Here is a 6,627-nt window from a genome sequence, read left to right on the forward strand (position 1 = left end):
GAATAGGATGAAATGAGAAGTGTGGGCTTAGGGATGTGAAAGTGTATGCAAGGAAGTGATGATTACAATGGGCCATGGATCTAAGCTGGCTAAAAAGAAATTAGAGAACAAGAAAATAGTGAATGATGGTAAAAAAGGTATGGGATCAATGGCTTGCAGGAACAGGGTGTGGGGGGGGTCAAGGAATTGTTAGAGATATTTGAAGGGAGAAAAGGAAGTGATAGAGAATTGGATTGAAGGGTTGCTGTTGTTGATAATTTTAGGGAAGTGGCAATTTCATTTCTGATCTGATTTTTAGTTGGCAATTATTATTATTTTTATTTTTTTTTTTACTGAATACACAACCTTTTATTTTTCTTCAAATCTGGAGTTTTTTAATTATACAAAGATGAGAAGTCAAGTTCTGTAACCTAAAAATATTTACTTATTAAAACTACATTAATACTTTCATAAACTATACAAAACGATGAGACAAACATGTACATTTATAGAACTGCATGTCAGTCATGCCAGATCCCTGGGGAGGGAATTCCCAGCACGACCTCATTTGTCTGTGAGGACACAGCAATCATTGTTCAGGCATACACATTCAATTCCTTGTTCAGCATGGTTAGTGCTCTACTTCTTGATGGTTTCCCTCAGTTATGAATGTGCATGTCCACTTGTCTGCTTCCTAGAGCAGACATTTACCTTCCTCATCCACCAGCCATTGGAGGAGGACTAGGGCCACGGAGATGATTAATTCGACCCATTCTTCTGGGAGGGTTGCCTGGTGGCCCTCTTCCATCATCATATCTGGAATCAGAGGAGTTTCCATATCCTCTTCTCTTTTTCACATCTTGCTGAAGCAGAGTCTTGAAAAACAAAACCACAAACTCTGCTATTCCCCAGAAGAAATCTGTTATCAAAGATAATCTCCATGGGGACTGACTCCGGCTGTCCAATACTTGTCCATTCGAGATGTAAACCATCTTTACGCCGTGTTCCCGTCTTCTGGAGCAACTCTAGTTGGCAATTATTTTAAGGAATGATCTTTCACCTATTCTTCCCACAGTTGTTAATATTCTATACATCAACACCTTAATTTCTCTAAAAGAACCTAAAATAAAATTGTATGTTTGTTTAGTTTTCAAACCATGAACGTTTTGCTGGGCTTTGCTGGTCCTTTAGAATATTTTTTTCTTTAGATTTTATTTATTTATTTATTTGAGAGAGAGTGCATGCGCGCGTGCACACACACACGTGCACACGTTGAGTTGGGGGAAGGGCAAAGGCAGAGAATCTCAGGCAGATTTTGTGCTGAGCATGGAGCCTGATGCAGGGTTTGATCTCATGACCCTGAGATCATGACGTGGGCCGAAACTGAGAGTTGGATTCTTAACGACTGAGCCACCCAGGCGCCCCAAAATATTTTTTTAAATGCTCTTTAGCAAGTCTAGTGAACTTCCAGTTTAAAGTTCTGGTACTTTAAGCTGTCTTTGCACATTGACTTGATGAATGTTTTAGTGCAGCACACATAGAGTGCCTTAGTAAATTTACTTTGAAATTGAAGTATAATTAGCTGGCACCTATGTGAAAAAATGTGAGAACCATGAAGGATGTAAGGTTTTCTGGTGGAAAACCTTATCTATCTATCTATCTATCTATCTATCTATCTATCTATCTATCAGCATGATAGATTCTGTTATGGACAGGTTGTAAAATCTGCCTTGATTTTTCATATTTTCATAGATGAAATTTTGAAAAAGTTTTGAAGTTTTTAATTTTTATATATGATGACATAAGTTTAATGTTAACTCTTTACATATGCATATACTTATACTATTTTGGTAAAAATGGTAAAAATTATTATGGTCTTGGGAAATTCTATGAAGTGTGATCAACCTCAAAAAAGAATATTAATTACTGAGGCTTATTCTGACCTACTCTTTAAGAATAATTTTAATTGTCACAGATTTAGAGCCCTGTTGCTTCATTTTTAATAACTGATATAATTAACACTTCTTGTACTTAATAATAACAAGAACTGAAGGTGTCAACAGAATAATTCCCAGAAGTCAAGAGCTAGCTTCCCAAGAGACCTTCATATTGACACTTGATGCCATCAACAATACCTATTCTTTACTGAGGTAAACAACATGAACTCTGTGCTGAATTTCTGCTGTTAATTACATTAAAAACTGCATTTTCTTTTTAAAGATTTTTTTTTACTTATGTGAGAGAGAGAGCATGAGAGGAGGAGCAGAGGGAGAGAGACAAGCAGTTGACTCTGTGCTGAGCAGGGAGCCTGATGCGGCGCTCCATCCCAGGACTCTGAGATCATGACCTGAGCCAAAACCAAGAGTCAGTTGCTTACCTGACTGAGCCACCCAGGCGCCCCAGCATTTGTGTTGATTTGGTGAGCATTGATTGAGGAGCAGGTAGCTGTTTACTTCCACTTCATGGTATATGTAATTGTGGACCTCTGTCTGAATTACCAAAGTCTGTTTTGAGAACTTGGATCTTCATCTTTCAAGAGTATTGAAGATACTTTTAGAGTCACACAGAAGACTTTGGGTAGGCTGGGCTTGTTTCTGTCTGCTAGTGACTACCTTATTCAAGTACCATTTTTTAGGGCCAGGGTCTGACATTAGTATTTGATATTCTGTGTTTCCTCTTGCTCCTTTATTTTCCTGAATGAATTTGGACCTTATAAATACCTGTTCTTTGGAACATGCTTTAATGCTGTATTCACCTGCCTTTGGTATGACTTCGGTCAAAACCACATTTTACCCAAGTTAAAAATAAGACGTGTCTGTGGCTTAAGAACAGTGTCCTTCAGCTGCCCACATTGGGCATTTTAGGTTTTGGCATATTAACTGTTCCAAAATGGCCCGTTTCCATGATCCTCAGTGTCCTTTGATGGTTTTGCCCTAATGAGACCTGGCTCTCTTTCCTGTGACATACAGGCTCAAGAAAGGAGGCTCTGTGTGGGTTAGTAGACATTGAGACTTTTGCAGGCCAAGCCAACAGAGTTCAATTTGTCACTCCCTGGGCTAAATTAAGTGAGCAGCATGTTGGAAGCGGGACAAACTGGCCAACTGTGCATCATACAGTGCCATATGTGTTGCTATAGACTGTGGAATGGTGATGTCTGTTGATTAGTGGAGCCTATTGGAGTAAATGCTGGGGGAATCATACGTATGTCATTTTTGGCACCAGATGTTAGTCCATGGAAACCAGTTGTGTGGTGTTTTTCCGATCAGATTATTTCTAGACAATGATTTTTTGTTAGAAGACATAATTATTTATTTTTAATGTCAGAAAGAATTAACCTTGCTTGAATAGCATACCTTGATAAATGTAATAATTGATTTACCCAATTTTAAGCAGTCCTAGATACAAATTGTCCATAGGTTAATTACGAAAAAGTGTGACATTTTGAAGCAAACAGTTACAGAATTAGAGTGGTTAACAAATTTAAATTAGTTTAAGTTAGTAGTTTTGTTATCTCTTCCCACAAACCTGTCAGTATGAGGATTTAAGGCTTTCCTATTATTATGGGCTCAGTTGTGTCCCCGGCAAAGTTCCTATGTTGAAACCCTATCCTACTATCTCAGAGTGCGACTATTTGGAGATAAGATCTTTACAGAGATAATTAAGTTAAAATGAGGATTTTTCGGTGGGCCCTAACCCAACGTGACCGGTATCCTTGTAAGAAGAGGAGAGCTGGATACATACACAGGTGAAAGACAACGTGAGGACACAGGGAAAAGATAAGCCACGGAGAGAGGCTTTCAGAAGAAACCGGCCCTGACACCTTGATCTTGGACTTCTAGCCTCCACACCTGTGAGAAAATACCAAGTTCTGTTGTTTAAGCCACCCAGTCTGGAAGTGCTCTGTCATAGCAGCACTCGCAAACTAATAACGTGTGTCAGGTGTGAGCCAGAGAATAAAAACATAAGATTTTATAGGTAAATAAATAAATGCAAATTTTCAAACCTTAATTTGCTTTACAAATGATCCGAGTGGGGAAAACCATTGCATGGGCCCTCTGTTGCCCAGTGCCAGAGCCCCTGCTGCAGTGGCAAGTGGGAGCACAGTAGGAAACCCTGAGATTTTAGATCTGGTGAGGAAGGGCCTTAGACATCATCTCTTGCAACCTCCCTAGTTACAAAGGGAGCTTGTAACTAACACCTGGAACGCCAGAAGGTTCATGCAGGAGCACATGGCTACTTATTGACATATCCATGCCGGGAACCCGGCTCTCTTACTTCCTGGTTCCCCTTTTCTCCTCAAGGCTATACCTATATGTCATCAGGTTCTGCTGTTTTGGCAACTTGATTTGAGAAGCAATCTGTTTTTCTTCTATTCCTTCTGTCCTTTTTTGTTGTTGTTAAGAATATTTTCCACGTCAAAAAGGTATAAAGAATAGCATTAATTATTAAATTAAATAATTACCTGTGCATCCAGCACTCACTTTAAACTATTAAAACATTACACATTGATTCAAAGCCCCTTCCCTGGTCATATTTCCCTCCCTACCCCCTAGAGGTGACTACTGTCTTGAATTTGTCATTTAGTTTTTCTATGTATATCTCTGTACTCTTATTAAAAAGGAGGGTATTGGGCGCCTGGGTGGCTCAGATGGTTAAGCGTCTGCCGTCAGCTCAGATCCTGATCCCGGAGTCCTGGGATCGAGTCCTGCATTGGCTCCCTGCTCAGCAGGGAGCCTGCTTCTCCCTCTGCCTCTTTCTCTCTCATGAATAAATAAATAATAAAAAAAATGAGGGTATTACTAAACAGTATATAGTATCATTGTGCAAAAATTAAACATCATATACAAGGTATGTCAAATGTATCCTCAATTTGTTTTTATTCTACTCAGTCTTGTTTACGAGAGTCAGCCTTGTTGCTGTACATATCGCTCCATTTCACTCATTTCCACTGCTATGTAGTTTTCCATTTTATGAATATACTATATTTCTGTATTCTTTTGCTGATATTTAGGCTGTTTTTATAGTTTGTTCAAGAATGATGCTGCTGTGAATATTCTTAAATATATTTCCTGTGCGTATGTGTGCAGGTTTATTTAGGGTATGTCTCTGTGGGTGGAATTGCGAAGTCATAGGTTGTGTACATTTTCAGTCTTTCCAGATACTGCCAAATTGTTCTGCAAAGTGGTTGCACCAGTTTCCATTCCTACTTAGTAGTATGGGTTCCTGTTGCTCCACAGCCTTGCCAGCCGTGATTTTTTGCCAGTCTAATGCATTTTAATTTCTCTCATTATGAATGAATATCAACATCTCTTTCATGTTTATTGGCCACTTGGGTTTTTTAAAGTGTATTTTTTTTCCTTTTTCTAATCAGAGTCTTAGAGATAGAATGGACTGAGTGGTCCTAGTGTCCATCTCCTCATTTTACAAATGAGGAAATGGGCTAGAGAAATGTAGTGACTAATTTAAGGTCCCCAAACAGACAAAAACTCAGGGGCCATGCCTCCCAGTCATCTGTTCTATTTTACCAAATAGTCAATTCATGTGTTTGGGTGAATTCCCTTTTTGGTAGTGTGAAGAACAGGGTCTAGGGCTAAACTGATTGATCAGAACAGTTTAATTAGTGTGTGGATGACATATGTGACATTGTTTTATCTGAACTTTCTGAAAATCCACACCATTATCTCCTTGTTTAAAACCCTTCTGGGTTTCTCATTGCTCCTTGGAAAGTCAAAATGCTTAGCTCTCTCTACTGGATTGGGCCCCTCCTGCCTCTTTAGGCTCTTCTCGATCCCTCCTTGTCTGCCTTCCAACCACACTGGCTTTCTTTTGGTTTCACACTTGCTGTGCTCCCTTCCTCAGGAGGGCCCATGCGTTTTCTCTCTGCCTGCAACTCTCTCTCCCTCCCTCCCTCTGGCTCATTCTTGTGCCTTTCTCGGGGCAGCCTTCCTGAGTACTCCTCCTAGGCCTCATCCCTCCTCTCTCCTCACGAGGCCTCATACCTTCCATAACACTCATCACAGTTGCAGGTTTACATTTAAGTGTACAGTTATTTATTTATTTTAAGATTTTTATTCATTTTTGAGAGAGAGCACGTGTGTGCATGCACATGAGTGGGGGTGGGGGCAGAGGGAGAAGTGGAATCCCTACTGAGCAGGGAGCCCGATGTGGGACTCGATCCCAGGACCCTGGGATCATGACCTGAGCTGAAGGCAGATGCTTAACCGACTGAGCCACCCAGGTGCCCCTGTACTGAAGATTTATATTCATGACTCAAAGTATATGGCAAGGGAGAGGTAGAGGAGAGAAAAAGGAAAAAAGGAAAATTAGACATTGGAAGGAGGAATGCTAGATCAGTAACTGCCTGATCAGGGAGCCTGCAGAATGGGCCATTTGAACTTTCTGGGCATTCCCAATACAGCTAGCTGGCTGGGTGAACTCCAAGTCTAAGAGAGTCTTAACAGTGATGGACCACTTACTAACTTAGAGGGGAAAACTTCTGAATAGATCTTAGCTAAATCTTTTTAAGATTCTGGTTTGAAGAACTCAAAATGAGGGTACACTATAAGAATAAAAAGCAGTTTTGCTCCCTCCTTCAAATTATTACTTTTACTTGCACAAGACAAATATGGGTCTGTATATGACTAATCA

General features: G+C 40.0%; 1 pseudogene; it reads right to left on the reverse strand.

The window, feature by feature from the left end:
- Positions 1–467: 467 nt before the first annotated feature.
- Positions 468–998, reverse strand: LOC112835567 (selenoprotein K-like; annotated as a pseudogene).
- Between the last annotated feature and the right edge of the window lie 5,629 nt (positions 999–6,627).

The sequence above is a fragment of the Callorhinus ursinus genome, unplaced genomic scaffold, assembly GCF_003265705.2.
Source record: "Callorhinus ursinus isolate GAN/ISIS: 27379988/994484 unplaced genomic scaffold, GSC_fseal_2.0 scaffold4, whole genome shotgun sequence".
Classification (NCBI taxonomy): Eukaryota; Metazoa; Chordata; class Mammalia; order Carnivora; family Otariidae; genus Callorhinus; species Callorhinus ursinus.